We start from the raw sequence: 22,891 nt of genomic DNA, 5'->3' as shown, positions 1-22,891 counted from the left end.
TTTACCAGAACATTTTCTTCTTTGCATTATTATTCCAGGAAGTCATGTGATTTTGTCAGCTCTCACATTGCCCATACCAACAAGTCCTTTACATCCAACTTCAAGCAACCAAACAACAAAGCTCATTGCGTCAATGTGCTGCCGACTCTGCAAGAGTGAGACAGTCACACCTCAAAATGAGGAGGCTGGACTATTCACAGTAGCCAAGATGTGGAATCAACCTAAGTGTCCACCAATGGATGAATGGATAAAGAAAACATGGTTCTTACACATGATGGAGTACTACTCAGCTACAGAAAAGAATAAAATCCTGCCATTTGCAGCAACATGGGTGAACCTGGAGTACATCATGTTAAGTGAAACGCCAGGCACAGAAAGACAAACACTTCATGACCTCACTCATAGGTGGAATCAAAAAAAGTTGATCTCATATAAGTAGAGAGCAGAATGGCGGTTACCAGAGGCTAGGAGCAAGACGGTATGGGAAGAGATTGGTCAATGGGTACAAAATTATTGTTAGGTAGGAGGAATAAGTCTGGTGTTCTCCTGCACAGTACAATGACTTTAATTAACAATATTGAGTATTTCAAATTAGCTAAAAGAGAGAATTTTGAATGTTCTCACTACAAAGAAATGATAAATGTGTGAAACGATGAATATGCTAAATACCCTGATTTGGCCATCATGCAATGTATCCATGTACCAAAACATCACACTGTATACCCTCAGAAATATATATATAATTATTAGGCATCGATTAAATACAAAATTTGACCTGCCACGGTGACTCACACCTATAACCCCAGCACTTTGGGAGGCCAAGGCTAAAGAATTGCTGAGGCTGGGAGTTTGAGACCAGCCTGCAGAACATAACAAGACCCTGTCCCTTCAAAAACTTTAAAAATTAGCCAGTCATGGTCCAGATGCCCATAGTTCTAGCTATTTGGGAGGCTGAGCCAGGATATTGCTTGAGCCCAGGAGTTTGAGGTTACAGTGATTTAGATTGAACCACTGTACTCCAACATAGGCAACAGAGAGACCCTATCTCTAAAAATACAAATATATATATGTGTGTGTGTGTGTGTATATATATGTATACACACACACACACACAAACATAAATCTTTTTTTAAAGATAAGGAGGCTGGATTTCCTATTGGTTGTTTTCAGACCCAGGTTAGGAAACCCTGCTGATGGGGGCTAGTTTTCTACGCTTCATACCGAATTTCATCCTCAAAAACCATTGCTTGGCATCAATATTAGGCCATTGATGTTTCTTGCCAAAGGGAAAAAAAACCTCAAACACCACTGTGATGTTACACATACAAAGTGCTATGCAAATGTTAAGTGAATTCTTTGCCACAAGATTTACGGTCACTTTTCTTAGTTATTGGACTCAGAGGCAGGAGAGCTAGACAAGCATTAGCCTTGAGGTCAGAGAACTGGGTCAAGCCCAGCTCTGAAAGCAAGTAGCTGCGTGACTTTGGGTGAGTCACTTCACCTCCTGAGCCTAAGTTAACAACTGAGCTACACAATCATTAAGGACACCCTCTCCCTCCCCTGCCCTGTTGTCTTAAGATCCCGTATTATTTTCTCTCTGGCCAGTAAATTACCTGCTTTGGAAGATGCATTAGCTCTCTTAAGCCGCTGGGGTACAATTTAACACATTCCTGATGCAATAAATCAGCAGTCCTCCTTTCCCTTTGCATTAGCCTTGCGTTTTTTACATCACTGTGGCCATGGAGGATTACAAAAGAACAGGTGCCTCGAGGGTTAACAGCAGGGCGAAACCTAGAGCTGGGACCTCTCACCAGTTCCAGGTGAACTGGAATCCTAATTCTGAGCCTTATTCATTTGTAAAGCAAGAACTGACTAGGAACCCCTGTGAAGTAATGAAAAACTACTCAACACCCAAACAGGAATAGGAATATGTGGTGACTTGGATCTATACTCAGAGCTATCCCATCCCATTAATATTAATTCATTCATTCATTCATTCTTTCCCCCATGCTCAGGACTGGCTATATAATTTTTGGAACCCAGTGCAAAATGAAAACGCCAGATTCCTTATTCAAAAAAAGAAAAGAAAGAGAGAAAGGGCCATTAAAATTTCTGAAAGAAAATGGTTTCCTGTTTTACACAGTCTTTCTCTTGACCTGTCATGGTGTTTCTTTACATGCTATTTAAAGTCATGTTTCCTCAGGCACTGGGATACCTGCAGGAAGAGTTCAAACCCTCACAGGTTTGAGGGCGACTTGGCACATGTATGGCCCTCTGGCTGCCAGTTTCTCCTTCCTCCAGCCCAAGACAGGAAAATCAAGCCAGAAACTGCTACCCCAATACATGATACATGAGCAACCTCCAAGGATATTGCAACTTCTGCACCAGGATGCAAGAGGCTAGGCCTTGCCAAGTCACCTGTGGAATGCACTATGGTGCTGCCAGCCCCAGGCAGGAATGGCCAATGCTATGCCTGGCCCCAAGATGCCATATAGCCCATGTACCTTACCCCAACCTCCCTGGCACTCACTCATACCCAGAATCCCACTGGGGCAGAGGGCAGCAGCAGTTACCAGCTAGAGGAAGGAAGAGGGAAAGACACGGGGAGACTGGGTAGTGCCTGGGCCTCCAAGAGGCAGGGAGCAGGCAGCCAAGATTCACTTTGGGGGAGACAGGACCACAGGTGAGCCAAGGATTCAACACCTTAGCACAGGCAACATTGTCCCATCAACTGCACTTACAAACATATATTCAAAAGTAAAATTAAGAATTTCCAGACTATGACAACAGAGCATCAAACCTCAAGCATGGGGTCCTTCATTTGCTATAAGCTCCACAAACTGATCCTGCTGCTGCATGTAGAGCCTGAAGCCCAGATTCTCTCACATGCCCATGCCTATGCACATGGTCCCTCTGCCTTCCATAATATCCCTTACCACCTCATCAGCCTGACAAACTCCTAATCATCCTTCAAAACCCATTAAGGCATTACCTCTCCTGTAAAGTCTTTCCTGCCTGCTCTTCCCTGGGCTCTGATTGCACTCTCCCTTGTATCCCACGCATTATCTTGGCAAACTTCTAAATATCTTATTATTAAACTTTATTTACATTTATTTATTTCAGTCTGTCTTTCCCATAAGCCTTTAAGATACTCATTTTTATATCCCCAAAGCATCATAGGTATTCAGGTTTTAGTACTTTCTCGCCTTTGCAACAAAAAGATCCTGGATTGACTTGGTCACTGCTTAGCCTGTAGGCATTTGCTGATGAAGTCTGTGGCCAAAGAGCTTGTGATCCCCTCTCTCGGCTCCATCAGGCCTGGTAAGTCCTTTTGACTGAATTGGCCCTCTTTCAGCATCCCTAGCACAGCATATCCATCTGAGGTCTTCACACAACTCCCATTTGATTTCTGGTTCCAGGAGCTGTCCTGCAGCCCTTCATTTCAGTTTTGCCAATTATGGGACATCTTTTCTGATAGTGCTGACTGCTAGGCATATCAACACCATGCCACTCATGTACCTTCAAAAGCATGGGGGACTTTCTGGATACTTCCATATGACACAGGAGCCAAAACAGACTCCAGAAAGCCAACTCAAGCCAAGGCCACCACAAAGCACAACTCAAGGGGACAGAGCACTCCTGGCAACGTCTATGTGAGGGGTGACCTGTGGAGTTGTACAGTGCACAATCTGCATAGCTGTATGCAGCAACCCTTACTCAGGGCTTCCTCTGCCTAATGTCACCACAGTGACAAATTTCTCAGATACACAGGGCATCCTTCAAGTCTGTTTCCTGCAAAACATCTTCCTTCCACTTTCCTCTCTGTGTATCTAATATTTCCCTTCTTCAGGATTTTGACCTTGATTGGCAACAGGGAAGTTCGTGTAGCACCATAATCCAAGTGACTAAATACTTTTCTGCTTTCACCTCCCTCTGTTTCCCTTCTCCTTCCCACAGGCCACCATGGAGCCAAAGACAAGCTTTTTATTTCTTCCAATCTGACTGGACTCCCCCTACATGCCTCCTATTTCTTCATGAAGACGCTAAGCCTTAAGGGTGAAGGGGCAGTCATACAAAGGAAATCTCCAGTCTCCAAACTTAGATCTTGATATGTGAACAAGGAAATTGAGAAATTCCTTCTCTAACAATGCCTATTTAAGGACATTGTTTTGCTCTAGGTATAAAATCTTACTTTGTGTGTCAAAAGCTGACTGCTGAAGGGTTCCCTAATGAGTAAAGGTAAACAGCAGATTCCATGGCCAGACTGCCTGGGCATGTGGTATAACTACAAGGTAGGACTTTGTGGGGCTCTGCTGAGGATTGAATTAACATACACAAAGAACAAAGACCAGGATCTGGCCACTAGCATGCACTATAAAGGGCTGGCAATGATTACTGACCCCCTCTTTGTCATAGCAACCCTGCTGTAACTTCTCAGTCCTCTCTGAAGCAAATAGATATCTCTGGCAAATAGATGGAAGTCACACCCAAAGCTGTGCAACAGAGAAAATGGGATTTTCAAATAGTATTCTGTTACCCACATTATCTTACTTAATATTCAAAACATTAAAAGACAATGGTAGGATGGCATAATGGTCAAGATGGAATGGTCAAGAACACAGGCATCTAATCTCACATAACAGAGCTATTATAAGAACCAAATGAGATCATATAAGCACAGTCAATACCCACTGGCAGATTCCATATTTGCAAACTCACTTGCTCACTTAAATTTTTTCATAACCCTTAAATCAATACTCTGGCACATCCATAGCCGTTCATGGGCACGTCAAAGTGATAAAAATGTGAGTCACCCGAAGTATACAACCCTAGCTCAGGTTAAACAAAGCCACCCTCTGGCTTCTTGTTTCAGCTCTCATATTAAAAACAAGAGTCATTTTCGTGGGATAGTTAGCATCATGCTTTTCTCATTTTTTTGCACCTTTTGTTGGTGGTTTTGCTCTTTCAAATGTCCCTAAGCAGTGTGCTAACATGCTGCCTAGTATTCTCAAGTGCAAGAAGGCTGTGATGTGCCTTCCAGAGAAAATATAAGTTATGGCACTGTTGACTGTGAGTTCAATGTTAATGAATAAACAATATATATTAAATAAGGTGTCTTCAAACAGAAATACACAAAACAAGGCTATGCATTGATTGGCTGATGAAAATATTGTGACTAGAGACACATGGGAGCTTAACCCTGGTATTTTCCCTAGGAACAATGCTTCAATATTTGCTAATTCAGTGTTCCTAGCAACTTTATAGAATATAACTACTGTGAACAACAACAATCAATCATACATACATTTATGTGTATGTATATATAACATATATCTAAGTATGTTATACACACATGCGTATGTATAACATACATCTAAGTGTATGGGTATGTCCATGTATGTGTATGTGTGTGTGTGAGTATATATACTTAAGTAATAGGCAGTCAACAGATGATCAATATTACTGTCATTAACCTCATTTAAAGATGAAGAGGCTGGGCATGGTGGCTCATGCCTGTAATCCCAGCACTTTGGGAGGCCAAGGCAGGTGGATCACCTGAATTCAGGAGTTCGAGACCAGCCCGACCAAGATGGTGAAATCCCATATTTACTTAAAAATATATATATATAAAATTAGCCGGGTGTGGTGGCAGGAGCCTGTAATCCCAGCTCTTTGGGAGGCTGAGGCAGGAGAATTGCTTGAACCTGGGAGGCGGAGGTTGCAATGAGCCAAGATCGCATCATTACACCCCAGCAGCTGCAATAGTGTTAACTACCTCATTCAAGATTGTCCAGGTACCAATCATAATATCTGTTCTAGTTCTCACTTGCTGCATAACAAACCTCCCCACACTTAGTGGTATGAAACCACCACCATTTTATTATGTTCATGGATTGGATTCTGTGGGTCAGGAGCTCTGATAGAGCACAGGGGAGATGATTTATGTCTCCTCCATGATGTCTGATTGCTCCCATTTCTACCAAGAAACAAATTACTATTTAGGAGGAAAACTCTATTATTCTGGTGAGGACCATTTTATGAGGATCTTCATCTAGACCCAGATTTTTTCACATGATGGAGATCACATAATTCCAAAGAAAGATTTGAAAGATAACAAGGCTAAAGGCTCTGAGTAAAAGTGCAGACACCTCGACAGAAACATGTTGCCATCTCTTTAATTTTGAGATTGCCTGTTGTGATCCCTCCTTATAAAGAGATGGGTGGCAGGTTGAGACAGTCACACTCCTGGGAAATCTCACTTTGAAACACAGATGTAAATGGATTCTCTTCCCATGAAGCCCAAGAAAATGCCTCTTATGCCAGGTGCAACATGGGTTTATGTTGTCAGCCGATATCAACACGGCACCAATCAGAAGAGATTAGTCGGCACTGTCAAGATTCTTATCCGACAATTGTAGTTTAGAACTTAAAAGTGTGCTGTCTCATTCTATGTCAACATCACTGTATAGTAACATTGAATAAGTAGAGAATAAATTGCATGCAGAGAATACGTTTTTGTCATACAAGTTTAAATATAACAAAAGAAGCCTTTTAAGATGTCATTGCACTCAGATAAGAAAACATGTCTTTTATCACTTTGACCATATGTATGTGGATGCTTTTTAAGTATTCAAAAACCTCCAGGTAAAGTTTCTAATTTTTAAACAGAAGATATTATTAACTCATGATGGAAAGAAATTTCACCTTTCACCAACTTAATCCACATGTGATTTAGAATATTTGACACTTTCATTCATGTTCTTCATAGTCTCACTTTCACAAAGAGCCTGTAAAATATGTACCTGTACCAACAGAAATTGGTTATGTTGTTCCATGAAGCTCCTTAATCACTCAGAGCTTTAGAGGTTGAACTGTGGCTCCTAAAAGAGCAGATGTGGGTCATTTTACAAACTTCTGACCAGATAAAATTTTTAAAAAAGTATCTCCTTATTCCAGCTAGAGAAGAGACTTCCCTTGGCTACCAACATCTTGACCAAAAAATAATCCCTTAGGTTTTGATCTAATTGAGTAATACCTAGCTTTAAATTTTTCTATAGCTCAAATTTGCCTACAAGGGAATAACGGGTCCACCCCAGATTCAAAGAGAGAGAACCATACAAAGGTGACATATTAGTCAGGATTCTCCAGAGAAACAGAACAAATAGAATATGCAGATATAGATATACAAGAGAAGATTCATTATGGAGAGTGGTTGTCATGATTATGGAAGCCGAGAATTCCCATGATACGCCATGTGCAAGCTGAAGACCCAGGTGATCTTGTTCTTAGCCACCCAGTTTGTGATACTTTGTTATGGCAGCCCTAGAAAACTGCTATAACTTTCATGATTACATTTTTTAAACCTGTGTAAACATGAGTTTGGGGTTGTTTTCAATAAAAAGCCATTAAGAAAGTATTTCGAGAAAACCAATTTTTTTGTTTTATACTTTAAGTTCTAGGGTACATGTGCATAACGTGCAGGTTTGTTACATATGTATACTTGTGCCATGTTGGTGTGCTGCACCCATCAACTCGTCAGCACCCATCAACTCGTCATTTACATCAGGTATAACTCCCAATGCAATCCCTCCCCCCTACCCCCTCCCCATGATGTTCCCCTTCCCGAGTCCAAGTGTTCTCATTGTTCAGTTCCCACCTATGAGTGAGAACATGTGGTGTTTGGTTTTCTGTTCTGTGACAGACTGGATTAAGAAAATGTGGCACATATACGCCATGGAATACTATGCAGCCATAAAAAAGGATGAGTTTATGTCCTTTGTAGGGACATGGATGCAGCTGGAAACCATCATTCTTAGCAAACTATCACAAGAACAGAAAACCAAATTTTTTTATAGCTAAATATGAGAACAAGAAAGAGAGAATAAGCAGAGAAAGATGAAGAGTGGAAGTCAATATAGTGTCTATTATGTGTTCTGGGCCAGGTGCCATGGCTCACACCTGTAATTCCAAAACTTTGGGAGGCCAGTGTGGGAGGATTGCTTGAGCCCAGGAATTCAAGACCAGCCTGGGCAACACAGTAAGACCCTGTTCTAAAGAAACAATTTAAAAATCAGCCAAGAGTGGTGGTGTATACCTGTTGTCTCAGCTACTTGGGGTTGCTGATGTGTGAGGATCACTTGAGCCCAAGAGTTTGAGACTACAGTGAGCCATGATCACACCATCATACTCCAGCCTGTGCAACAGAGTGAGACCTAGTCTTCTTTTACAATAAAAAGTGTTTTGAGGGCAGAAGAAAACCATTTAAAGTGTGTAAGAAGGGGTGTGGCAGGCCGGGCGCAGTGGCTCACACCTGTAATCCCAGCACTTTGGAAGGCTAAAGTGGGTGGATCACTTGAGGTCAGGAATTCGAGACCAGCCTGACCAACATAGTGAAATCCTGTCTCTACTCAAAAAAACAAAAAACAAAATTAGCCAGGCATAGTGATGCACACCTGTAATCTCAGCCACTTGGGAGGCGGAGGCAGGAGAACCGCTTGGACCAGGGAGGCAGATGTAGCAGTGAGGTGAGATCATGCCATTGCACTCCAGCCTGGGCAACAGGAGCAAAATGAAAGAGAGAGAGAGAGAGAAAGGGAGGGAGGGAGGGAGAGAGAGAAAGAGAGAGAAAGAAAGAGAGAGAGAGAGAAAGAAAGGAAGGAAGGAAGGAAGGAAGGAAGGAAGGAAGGAAGGAAGGAAGGAAGGAAGGAAAGAAAGAAAGAAAGAAAGAAAGAAAGAAAGAAAGAAAGAAAGAAAGAAAGAAAGAAAGAAAGAAAGAAAGAAAGAAAGGAAGGAAGGAAGGAAGGAAGGAAGGAAGGAAGGAAGGAAGGAAGGAAGGAAGGAAATGGTGTGGCATCATTAGATCTGTGTTTCAGAAAATTCACTCAGTCCATGTGCAGAATGAATGAACTGGAGAAAAACAAGAGTGGATAAGCGACACCAGTTAGAAGACTGCTAAAATGATCTAGGCCAGCCATATTAGTGCATAGGATATAGGATGGAGCCAAAGAAAATGAGGACAAGGGGATGAATATGAAAAATATTTAGGAGGTTGAGTTAACAAGACTCAGCGATTGAGAGGACATGAGAATAAGAGAAAGTCAAAAACTATTCCCAAACTTTTGTCTTTAGCAGCTGGTTACGTAGCAAACCTGCCTTGTTCTATTACTATTTCTATACAATCAGTATGCTCTCTGGTTCAACACACATAAGGAGACCATCACTAACATCTGATTCAACCTATTGCTCACATAGTCAAGGTCCAATTATCCCTCTCTGGGACACACCAGTGAACTTCATTTTCTACTGTCCCTAATAAAACCAATGTCTGAGTAAGAGTTACTTCTATTAACCCATCACAGTCTGGGACCACATTTAGCCAACCTGTCATAGAACACTGCAGCAGTTTATGTTACAGATACTAGAGCTGGAACTCTGAGGTTTGAATCCTGGCTCTGCCACCATGAGAAAGTTATCCAACATATTTGTTTGGATATGTTATCCAACATATTTGTTCCTCAGTTTCTTTGCCTATAAACTGATGACAACAAATGTATCCACCTCCTGGGCCATCTTCATAGTAATTGAGTTAATTTAGAGCACTTAGCACAATGCCTAACTCACACATAATATGCACAAAAAATTATTTTTGCTGAAGAAGATGGTGATATTATTTACATAAACCCAAAGTTCCCAAATGCTGATTGGTGGTGAAGTTTTCATCAGTCCACTGGAAAACTGTTAGTGTAACAATTCCAGCTGTCTTTTATTAGGAATTATTGTTCTTTCTCTTGGATTATAGCCTTTCTATTTGGTCAGACAAGTGGTGATAAAAATATCCATTCCTTTATAAAATGATGATGATAGTAAAGAATAGTTGGTTGGATATCTTTTTGATGCCCATAATTACAAAGTAAAAGTTGGCAATCCTTGGCCAACTACCAAAATAAATTTGAAATCTTATCATTGTTTGAAATTTGAAAGTCTGAAAATTCCTGATGAAGATAATAATAGCATGAAGGAGGTGTCACCAAAGTTCTACTGTAGCAAGGAAATGACACCAGATGGTAATTTGAATTCAGAGAAAGAGATGAAATGAAAAGAATCAGAACAGGAGAAGAATAAGGAGGAGGAGGAAGAAGAAAATAATATGACAAACTGTGCATATATCTTCATAGTAGAATGATTTACAGTTCTTTGGGTATGTATCCAGTAATGGGATTGTTGGGTCAAATCGCATTTCTAACTATAGATACTTGAGGAATTGCCACACTGTCTTCCACAATGGTCAAACTAATTTATACTCCTACCAACAGCATAAAAGCTCTCCTATTTCTCCACATCCTCTCCAGCATCTGTTGTTTCCTGACTTTCTAATAATCGCTATTCTGACTGGTGCGAGATGGTATCTCATTGTGGTTTTGATTTGCATTTCTCTAATGACCAGTGACGATGAGATTTTTTTCATATGTTTTTTGGCTGCAAAAATGTCTTCTTTTGAGAAGTGTCTGTTCATATTCTTTGTCCACATTTGATGTTTTTGGTTTTTTTTTTTTTCTTTTTTTGAGACGGAATCTCACTCTTGTTCCCCAGACTGGAGTACAGTGGCACTATCTCAGCTCACTGCAACTTCTACCCCTCGGGTTCAAGTGATTCTCCTGCCTCAGCCTCCCACGTAGCTGGGATTACAGGTATCCGCTACCACGCCCTGCTAATCATTGTATGTTTAGTAGAAAAGGAGTTTCACCATGTTGGCAAGGCTGGTTTAGAACTCCTGACCTCAGATGATCCGCCCACCTCAGCCTTCAAAAGGGCCGGGATTACAGGCATGAGCCACCTGTTTTTGAAATTGTTCTGTTCAGGGATTCAAAAGAAGACATGCATGCGACCAACAATCGTATGGGAAAAAAAACCAACATCACTGATCATTAGAGAAATGCAAATCAAAACAACAATGAGATACCATCTCACACCAGTCAGAACAGCTATTGTTGAAAAATATAAAAAAGAACAGATGCTGGTGAGGTTGCAGAGAAAAAGGAACATTTACATACCATTGGTAAGAGTGTAAATTAGTTCAACCATTGTGGAAGACAGCATGGTGAATCCTCAAAGATCTAAAAGCAGAAATACCATTTGACCCAGCAATCCCATTACTGGGTATATACCCAAAGGAATATAAATCATTGTGTTATAAAGACACATGTACACATGTGTTCATTGTAGCCCTATTAACAATAACAAAGAAACGGAATCAACCTAAATGCCCATCAATGGTAGACTGGATAAAGCAAATGTGCAAATGTAGTACATATACACCATGGAATACTATGCAGCCATAAAAAAGAACAAGATCGTGTTCTTTGCAGAAACATGCATGGAGCTGGAGACCATTATCCTTAGCGAACTAACTCAGGAACTGAAAACCAAATACCACATGTTCTCACTTATAAGTGACAGCTAAATGATAAGAACACATGGACACATAGAGGAGAACAACACACACTGGGGCCTATGGGAGGATGGAGGGTGGGAGGAGGGAAAGAATCAGGAAAAATAATCAATGGGTACTAGGCTTAATACCTGGGTGATGAAATAATCTGTACAACAAAACCCCAAGACACAAGTTTACCTATATAACAAACCTGCACATGTACCCCTGAACTTAAAAGTTACGTCAAATACACACACGAGTGTGTGTGTGTGTGTGTGCACGCGCATGTGTGCATGTGTGTATATGTAAGTTAGTGTCAGGTTTGGATGCCCTCAATTGGCAGGCAGAGATGTTCTGTGTGTTTTCCTGTCAATGACAGAAGGACAAGTGGATATTACATCATCTCTGCAACATTTCCTCCCCTAAATAAACACAGCAGTTTGCTTTCCAAGGAAAACTGTGAGGAGTTGCGACCAGTATCAAATCGTCTTTCAGAAAAAGAGGACTTAGTAAAACAATCTATTAACAAGTACATTCCCATAGTAGTTTCAGGTTTATTTCCCTCTCAGACAGCTGCCCACATTCTTCTAACCCATACTTTGCCAATGTGGATAAACACTCCTGAACCCTTTGCTTTGAGAATCGCAGGGGTTTTTGTTTTGTTTTGTTTTGTTTTGGGTTTTTTGTTTTTGTTTTTGTTTTGTTTCGGTACTAACCATGGCAGAAGCGAAATAACTGGGTGAAAGAAAAAGATTTGCTCTCTATCTTCCCTGCCCTCAGTACAAAACTGAACTATATTGGTTTCATTTTCTTTTACCTCCCTTAAGAAATACCACCAGTCATAAATATTACAGCTGTCCCCTCGACTCTGGCTGACATTTCATGCAAAATTCATTTTAGAGAACATCCACCTTTTAGTGATTTATAGCCAAAGTGTTAGGGATTTCAGAAAGCAAAAGATTTGAAATACAACCAAACAAAGACCTCACCTTGTCAGTCACTGTGTGCTCTTTTTCCGGTGGGTGGTGATGCATTGGAGACTTATTGTTCTGAAATTAGAAACAGAACAGAACAAAACCTCTATGTTCTTATGGAAGGGATTTCACGGTCATTACATGAAAGACAGAAAGGAAAATGCCTGCCTGCCTGCTGTGCTATCAACCTGAGGGATGAATTTTTCGGTATGGGGGGGGAAACACCATCTCTTAAAGGGGACTCCAAGTATAACTAAAGACAAGACACAACTATAGCAAACAGTGGAAATTTGCCCAAAAGTTATTTTAGCAGAGAAAATCAAAGTAGACAGACAGGGCTGAAAAATCGAGAGAGAACAGAAACTAACTCCAAGGACTTCTTGTTTCCAGTTTGGATGCTAAATCAGGTAACTTCTGGTCTATCAGTCAGTCTCCCTAGACCACAGTCCTCACTTGTAGAATGCATATCATCAAATCAACCTCTCTTGTGCTGTATAGAATTGTTTAAAAAGGAAAAAAGGCATAAACACCCAAAAACCTATAGAAAGATGCTGTGTCATATGTGGGAGCTCTCAGCAATACTAATATATACCTAAGAGTAATTTGGGGTGTCATGGGAGCAACGATATTTTCATACACACATACTCATCCACTCTCTCACCCTTTATTAAGAGCCAAATGAGCTATATTTGGAATGTTCCCAAATCAGTGGCTATGAATGTACTCTCATATAACCTTTTTAACCTTGCCTTGACTGTCACTTTAAATATTTAGCCATTAAAAAAGCACTTGAACACCTGCAGTACAAAGAAAACGTTTCATTTCCCTACTAGAAAGGCAATCAAGCAAATTTAAATAAATCACCTCAATGTACCTCCAGCAATGGCCCAGCTGCCTGGTTATTTGTCCCTGACTTGCCATTAGATTTAACTTATCCCCACCTGTAGATTTATCTAACAAAAGCACAATGTGTTGTTGACATTCTTTGGAGTAAGGAGAACACGGGAAAAATGATAAGAGGATGATGGGGCAAACGGGAAAGTGACTTTTGCTGTAGCTAACAGGGAATCTCTGTTTCCACTAATTCACAGTATGTTCCCCGCCCCTCTTAACCCCCATCCCTCTCTCCACATCATTTTCTATCCCCCACATACTTCTAACAGAATGCCATGGTGCCATGGTTCTCTCAGTTAGGACCCCCAAAAGCGACAATAGCATCACGCTGGAACTTATTAGAAATACAGATTCTCAGGCCCTACCCCAAACCTCTGAAATCAGAAACTGTTGGTGGAACCCAGAAATCAGTGGTTTAACTATCCCTTTAGGTGATTCTAATTCACACTCAAGTTTGAGAACTGCTCCTGTAGTGAAAGATAATCACACCTGTTTGTAGTCTTCTTTCTGGAAAGGTCACATTCAGTTTACCAGAACCATCAGAAGTCATCTTAGTTTGGGGAATTGTGTTTGCATTTCTAAAGCAGTTATGAACCCACCCAGACAGCTAAACCTTGCAGGTTACGCAGGGTTTGGGGTCTTTTCCTGTTTTTATAATTTAACCATCATATACACTACACAGAGACATCAGCGGCTCCCATGAAATGAAAGGAAACTGACTGAGATCATCACGTGTCCTCTGTCTGAACATAGGCACAAAAGAATTTCTTCAGGACCTTGCCCACTTAAGCATCTTCTAGCCAATGTGTGAGCATGGGAAGGGAGGGAGAGTGGAAGGCTAGTACTCTGGAGAGCCTGTCCCATTCACAGGCGTCACCTAGTGGGCACTGCTGAAAGGGAAGTGGCCGGGGAGGCATTCATCGCACGCCTGACTTCCAGGACCCCAGCTGCAACTGCTGAGACCTCGTTTTGCAGCAAAAACATCACGGGGCAGGGAGGATAGGCTATTCCGGCCACAAAGGGAGGCTGGGGAATCTAATCAAATGGCGCTGAGTTACTCTAATGTAAGCTGGGAAGAGAAAAAGTATCTTTAAAAAGGCACTTGCTTAAAATACTACATTTAAAAGCAAAATCTGAGAAGTTTATCATACCCTGACTTTTGGATTTCAGAGGCAGAACTATCAAAGTAAAGACACACATCTCTGGTCTGGCTCCAGCCAAATGATGCAGCCCTGGCTTTATATCAGTGTTTGTCCTGTAAAAGACAGCCAGATTGGGTTGTCGGCTTTGTTCTTGACTTTCTTAGAACGCTGTGATTCCCCCGGGGTGCCCTGATGTGGGTAGTAATTCATGACTCCTAAACCCCTGTGACCCCTAAACCGTGGTCTCCACCTTCTGCCTTTCTCTGTGGTTCTGATGCTGGCTCCAGCTGACATCCAGACCTCTCCTTCTCCTGACTCACTGGTGCTATAAACTCAGCTTTACAGTACCAGTCAGACTCCACTCAAGTCATGTGAAAGAGGGCAGAACTTTCTTGGGTGATACAGCACAGTTTTATATGAAACTCTGGGACAACTCTCACTTGCAAAGGTAAAGAGAGGACTTACACACAGTTAGATGCCAGCCTGATGAATCAGGATGTTTTACTGTGTGCACTGCAGCTGTGTCACTGGGGATAGTCATGTTGAATATAAGGATGGCATATCATACACACACATTTAATTTTCCGTGCTTGCAAAATTCTACTCTCCCTCCCTCAAACTTGGAGCTTAGAATGGAAGTGAACTGACGTCTTCATGGTCTGAGAATTTTTTTTAATACTCGAAAGAAAAACAACTTTTTAAAAACTTTCCAAAAGAGGCGGTTGAATGTTAGCAAGCTACAAAATTAGAGTTATAAGAACCTATTATTGGGAGACAGGGTGGCTCCCTGCATAGAGAGAATTCTAGAATAGATCAGTAGGAAACCTAGAAAACAAGCTGTGGCCCAAAGTGCCTCACACTTTACTGAAAAGAGTACAGGCCTTGAAGACAGGTTGAACTGAGTTCAAGTTCCAGCTGTATGCTTACTTGGGAAAATGACTTTCCCTCTCTTAGCTTCAATTTCCTTATTTCTAAAATGAGGAGAAAAATCCATCTTGCAGCACTGTTAATAGGAATAGTAGGTGCTCAATTAATGCTATCTTTTATATTTTTTGTTAAATATCAAATATTACAGAATATGTTATCTATCATAAACATTAAAATAGACATAAAAGAAATACTTGTCTTAACAGCATGAGGAAAAGAATACCAGTGGTACTTTCAAAATGTCATGTGTGCCTATCCCCATCCCCCCTCCTCATAGCTATTAGCTGTTCTTCTTATGGTCTGAAGTCTTCCCAGTCAGCCAGACTAGCTGGTTAGCACTTTAAGGAGAGGTACCTGTTTTATTCCTTGGCCCAGCAGAAGTCACAGAAGAGGTTTCAAAGACAGACCTTGCTTCAGTTTTGAGCTCTCCCATTCCTGGACACCTTGTCCCCTAGTGTTTTTCTAACCTTTTGCCTGGTTTCTGACCCAGTGCCTCATTTTAAGCACAAGGGTTGTGTGTTCTTTGCTTTCTAATGGATGGCTTCTGAGTACTTCCGGGCCCAACCTACTCCTGGGTCTAGCCTCCAGCCTTTCATTCCCAGCCTTGCCTAAGTTCTCCCCATACTGAATCCAGGCACTGCCTCTGTCCAGGGTCTCAATGAGATATGACTCAGAGGTGCCCAAGCTCTGCCCTCATGCTGAAGGGACAGTAGACAACAGAGGACAGGGTGGGAGAAAGGATCCTCGGAGAGAAAAGAAAGATTATGAAGTCAGGGACATAGGAGACAAATCTCCCCTCCTTGGGGCCTGCTAGTATGGTGACGGTGAAAGTTAACCTGACTCCAACACCAATAAGACAGCAGGTTACACTGGGAGTCTACCATTTGAGACTAAAACACTGTCCATTTGTTAAAGAGTGCAAAGCTATGCACTCTGCACAGGTGTGTTGAGTTTTCAGGACACTGTGGGGGGATGTCTTAAGGAACACAAAAATGGCTGTTTCTTTTCTCTCCACATTCACTTGCCCCATCTCTCCCCTCTCTCCATCAATCTCCTCCAGCAAAAAAATTCACTTATGTGTCCTTGGAGCCATTTATATGGTGCCAAGTCCACATGGTCAAATGAAACCATCTGGTTCATAGTAATGAAAGAGGTCTGTTCTCAGCACTGCAGGGTAGAGCAAGGGAAGGAGGAGACCTGGCCTATGCCCAAGAGATGTTTGCAACATACCAGAGACATGTGATCAGCTTAAATATGAGTGACAGCACAAAGTAAGGAGCTGGTACTTTACATGAGACCAATTATACTTGTACAGCTATTAACCCCAATGGCAACTGTTCTCAAAGTGTAGCCCCCGGACCAGCAGCATCAGCATCAACTGAGAGCTTGCTAAAAAGGCAAAAATTCTCAACCTCCTCCCAGACCTACTAAACCAGAAATTTGGGGCAAAGGGAGAAGGAGGGGTGAGCAATCTGTGTTTTAACAAGCCTTCTAGGTGATTCTGATGACCACTAAACTTTAAAACCCAATGTTCTACAGCAGTTTCTCAACCTTGACACTATTGACATTGGGGGCCAGATAATTATTGTTGTGGGTGTTGTCCTGTGCACTGTAGGATGTTTGGCAGCATCCTTGGCCTCTATCCCCTAGATGCCAGTAGCAACCCACCCCTGAGCTGTTACAATAAAGATATCTTCAGACATTGCAAAATGTCCCCTAGTTGAGAACTATTGCCTTATGGTAAACTGTTCCCTACTGTGGTTGGATTAGGAACACTATCATTATACAGAGTATCAATAAGGGTACCCAACAAATGAGCATGGAGTTGACTACAATACTCCAAGGAGACAGAAATATGCAAAGGCCCTCAAAGGACATCAAATGAACTCGCACTCCTGGAAAAGCTCTAGTTCCCAGTTATCTTTGAAATATGGGATTACAGGTGACTATTCTTTTCTTCTCTGTAGGCTTTTGGTTTGTTTTGTATTCCAAATGTTCCATTCCATACATGTATTATAATCATAAAAGAACAGAGAACTTAAAAGAAATACAAGATAAATGACATCGGAATGTTCACCCAAATAGCTCTTCCTTTACTTCAATTTAACAAGAAAGGATGACTACTGAATGACATTTGTGCTTTCTTGCCAAATCTGCTCTCATCCAACATCTAAAAGAATAACATTTGCACATAGTGCTTTATAATAAATTACCCAGTGCTTTCACATACATTCTCTTGTTTGATTATCTCCACAATCCTTTAAAAGCACTTGGATCCCCAGGTTCCCTCTACCTGTAAGTTTCAGATCTTTGAACTTTAAAGTCAGATGATCATTCCAACCAATTTTTGCGCCTAAGACCAGAACCACTTTCTCCATTACAACAACTAAAAACTTTGCTGTTCTTGGTTGCACAGCTGCTAGAACAGACCTACACCCTAGGCCATTGCTAAACAAAGCCTAGTTCAAGACCAACAGCATCATGTCACCCAGGAGCTGATTAGAAATGTAGGATCTGAGGGCCACTCTGGACCTAGTTAGTCAGAATCGTTATGTTAGCAAGGTCCTCCATATAATTCATATGCACATTTAAAGTTTTAAGATCACTGACTTGGACCACTGAGCTGGTCATCATATAAAGGCTAGAATCAACACTTAATTCATTTTTATGTTTCCTAATGCATTGCACCATTTGGCACTTTTTCAATGTATTAGTTCCTCATTGCTGCTGTGACAAATTACCACATGCTTAGTGGTCCATCTCAGGATCACTAGTTTAATCACGTCCTCACAGTCCCCTTTGTCATGTAAGGGGCGGGTTCCAAGATATAGGGCACAGGCATCTTGGTAGGGTCAGGGGGATCATTATTCTCTCTATGACACTTAATAAATGTTTGCTGAATTGGATTCAAATGGGCTAAACTGATCTACAGTGGTTTACTTCTCCCCAGATTCCTGTGTTCTTGGGAATGTCATCTCCTTTCTAGGCACTCAGTGCTTCCTGCAAGTCAGTCTCTTTCCCTGTCACTGTCTACTTTTCCATTTTCCCCTCTGAGCCACAGCACCCAACACTGGCTCCCTTCTCCTGCCTGCCATTCACACCTGTCAATTCTATATTTAGCAAGACTATTAGTGTCAGCTCTCATTTCCTCCCATTCCCACCTCATCTGCCCAGACCTGTCCACTAACCACTACATATATTTCCCTCTTTCACTCCCTTCTTTCCTCTGTCTTCCCCTATGCCTGAGGCCACCTGCCTGCCACCTGTTGGCCCAGCTACCACCCTGCCTTCCTTCAAGTCTTCCTGAATAGTCACTTTTTCAAAAAGACTTTGAATGTTACTTTCCTGTTAAGACATCATTTCTTTTTCCTCAAGCTGACACAAAAAATGAAAAAGATAAACCACAAATAAATATACTATTTTCTCTTGTCACAGCATGTTTCCAAGGAGCCTGCTTCATTAATGCCTCTACCTTGTGGCGAGTAGATTAAGAGAATCATTAACCCCTGGTTGAGAACATGACTGAAAAAAATTTTCCATGCGGCAGTAGCCCAGGTTTATTTTCAAGTTTAACCTCTCCGTGTGTTTTTGTCGTGAATCAGTCCATCTGATTTGCATAATCACCACATACTGGTTAGAGACAAGAGGACATCAGAAAGGCTGGGATTTTGACTGGGAAATACGAAAAGCATATGCCACATCCTGAGAGGGACCAAATACGAAGACAAGCTACAGAAACATAGGGGATAAAATGGTAGGATTCAAAAGAGACACAAAGGAAAAGAGAATCACTATTACCATACCTACAAAGTAGGACTGAAACTACCTCTCTCAGGGCAACTCAGAGAAACAACTGAACAGGAGTGAAAGCACTCCGAAGCTTCAATCTGCCATACACATTGAAACACTAGTCATAACAATAGCCACAAAAAAGAACATTCAATGATATAAAAGGAATAAGAGAACTCAGAAAGACTAATAATTTTGCCCATGATTGCCTCACCATCTCACTCTGAACTCCTTAGGTACAGAAAAAATTATTAAACTGGGGAAGACTATAAGGTAGCAAGGAACTCAAATGAAGTCTTTCTTAGACATGCTTGAAGCTAGGAACTTCCAGGAACTAGAGACAGCTCTAGACATGGAAGCATAAGCAGAAAATTGCTGAGAATATCTGGGGAAATTTCCTTTCCTAACAGAGCCCCTGACCTTTGCTCCTTGTCTTTTTCTCCATACACCTTCAAGAGAAGCAGATGTAATGGCTGGACTTGCAGCAGCCATGTTACACACGTGAAAGGTCAAGGAAATCGCAGACCTCAGTATTGAAATCCTTGAGCCACTGAGTCAATAGCAGTAACTTTATCTCTCTAAGACTCTTGTTGCATGAAATAAAAAGCAAGACTTCAACTGTTTAAGCAAACATTATTATGTCTGTTCATTGAGTTTTCTCATTCTTGCAGCCAAACAAAAATCTTTTCTGAAGCCTCAAAGAGAAGTTAGAACTGTTTCTGGACAAATTTGTGCTTTCGGTAAAATGAGTCTTTGACATCTTCCCAACTTAACTCTCAAAGTCCCTCTCCTTTTTTTTTTTTTTTTTATTATACTTTAAATTCTAGGGTACATGTTCACAATGTGTAGGTTTGTTACATATGTGTACATGTGCCATGTTGGTGTGCTGCACCCATTAATTCGCCATTTACATTAGGTATTTCTCTTAATGCTATCTCTCCCCCCTTCCCCCACCCCACAACAGGCCCCCGGTGTGTGATGTTCCCCGTCCTGTGTCCAAGTGTTCTCATGGTTCAGTTCCCACCTATGAGTGAGAACGTGCAGTGTCCCTCTTCTGCTTAATATTTCCTCCTCATTGACTCACTTCTCAGGATGCCCAAGTCCCAGAAATTTTAGTGCAGTCCTGAAAAGTAGTGCATCCCTGAATTCCACGCCCTATCTCAGGAGGCTTCTCTACCTTCACATGATTAAATTAGCCTCCAACATTTCACAGTGCTTAACAACTGTGTGAAATTATTTAACATATTATCTCATTGCTAAAACAAGTCTGTAGAATGGTAATTTTCACCAAAGTGTGGTCCTTGTCCTGGCAACATCAGCATAATCTGCAGAAATGCAATTCTCAGGGCCCACCCAATACCCACTGAATCAGAAACTGAGGGAGGGTGCAGCAATATGTGCTTTAACAGGCTCTACAGGTGACTCAGACATGCACTAAAGTTTGCGAGCCACTGCTATATGGTACTATGTACATCTTTCAGATAAAGAAACTGAAGCACTTGAGGATTGTATTGATCTATAGTGAGGTGGTAGAGATAGTCCTCTGACTCCAAGCTCAGGGCTATTTTTACCATACATGAATACTTTCCATCCAGTCATACCTGTTGATTGTCTCATTCTAGAGAGAGCTGTCATTTTGAGAAAAGAAAATTCTTACAAACTCATTGACTCTAGAATATTAGTAACTGATAATATTTTGTTTTTCCTTAAGGGAATTTGCACTTAAAATAAATACAAACCATGAGATGTCACTTCATACCTATTAAGATGGCTGCTTCCAAAAAAAGAAAACATAAAATAAGAAGTGTTGGTAAAGATGTGGAGAAATTAGGATTCTTGTATACTGCTGGTAGTAGGAATATAAAATGGAACAGCTGCTATAGAAAGTACTATGGCAGTTCCTCAAAACTTACAAAGAGAATTACCATCTAGCAGTTCCACTTCTGGACATACACTCAAAAGCATTGAAAACAGGAACACAAATATTTGTACACCAATGTTCATAGCAGCATTATTCACAATAACCAGCAGGTAGACATAACCCAAATGTCCACCAGAAAATGAAGATAAATAGATAAACATATTGTGGTATATACATACAATGGAATATTATTTATGCTTAAGAAGAAAGAAAATTCAGACACATGCTACAGCATAGGTGAATCTTGAGGACATTGTGCAAAGGTGAAATAAACCAGTAACAAAAGGATACATATTGTATGATTTCACTTACATGAGGTCCTGTCCCTAGAGCAGTCAAATCCATAGAGACAGAAAATAGAATGGTGGTTGACAGGGTCTTGGGGAGGGGGAATTGGAGAGTTATTGTTTAATGGATACAGAGTTCCAGTTTTGAAAGATGAAAAGTTTTGTAAATGAACAGTGGTGATGGTAGCACAACAATGTTAATGTACTTAATGCCAATGAATTGGACAAGTGGCCCATGAAGAGTATGGAGTTTACAGTACTGACCTGTCCCCATACAGTCGAAAATTCGAGTATAATTTTTGACTACCCCCAAACTTCACTACAAATAGACTATTGTTGACTAGAAGCCTTACCAATAACATAAAGTCTATTAACATATATTTTGTATGTCATATGTATTATATACTGTATTCTTACAATAAAGAAAGCTAGAGAAAAGAAAACGTCATTAAGAAAATCATCAGGGAGGGTGGTTCCAAGATGACTGAATAGGAACAGCTCCAGTCTACAGCTCCCAGCATAAGCGATGTAGAAGATGGGTGATTTCTGCATTTCCAACTGAGGTACCAGATTCATCTCAGTGGGGCTTGTCAGACAGTGGGGGCAGGACAGTGGGTGCAGTCCACCAAGCATGAGCTGAGGCAGGGCGAGGCATCACCTCACCTGGTAAGCACAAGGGGTCAGGGAATTCCCTTTCCTAGCCAAGGGAAGCAGTGACAGAAGGCACCTGGAAAATCAGGTCACTCCCACCCTAATACTGTGCTTTTCCAATGGTCTTAGCAAACGGCACACCAGGAGATTATATCCTGCACCTGGGTCGGTGGGTCCCACGCCCATGGAGCCTTGCTCATTGCTAGCACAGCAGTCTGAGATCAAACTGCAAGGTGGCAGTGAGGCTGGGGAAGGGGCACCCACCATTGCTGAGGCTTGAGTAGGTAAACAAAGCGGGGGGGCGGTGGTAATTTGAACTGGGTGGAGCCCACCTTTCCTGCCTCTGTAGACTCCACCTCTGGGGGCAGGGAATAACTGAACAAAAGGCAGCAGAAACCTCTGCAGACTTAAATGTCCCTGTCTGACAGCTTTGAAGAGAGTAGTGGCTCTCCCAGCATGGAGTTAGAATGGACAGACTGCCTCCTAAAGTGGGTCCCTGACCCCCGAGTAGCTTAACTAGGGGGCACCCCCCAGTAGGGGCAGACTGACACCTCACTTTGACATGGTACCCCTCTGAGACAAAGTTTCCAGAGGAATGATCAGGCAGCAACATTTGCTGTTCAGCAATATTCACTCTTCTGCAGCCTCCACTGCTGATACCCAGGCAAACAGGGTTTGGATGGACCTCCAGCAAACTCCAACAGACCTACAGCTGAGGGTCCTGACTGTTAGAAAGAAAACTAACAAACAGAAAGGACATCCACACCAAAATCCCATCTGTAAGTCACCATCATCAAAGACCAAAGGTAGATAAAACCACAAAGATGGGGAAAAAACAGAGCAGAAAAGCTGAAAATTCTAAAAATCAGAGCCTC

This window comes from Chlorocebus sabaeus, chromosome 12, assembly GCF_047675955.1.
Source record: "Chlorocebus sabaeus isolate Y175 chromosome 12, mChlSab1.0.hap1, whole genome shotgun sequence".
In the NCBI taxonomy this organism is placed as follows: Eukaryota; Metazoa; Chordata; class Mammalia; order Primates; family Cercopithecidae; genus Chlorocebus; species Chlorocebus sabaeus.
This window is presented reverse-complemented; position numbering follows the sequence as displayed.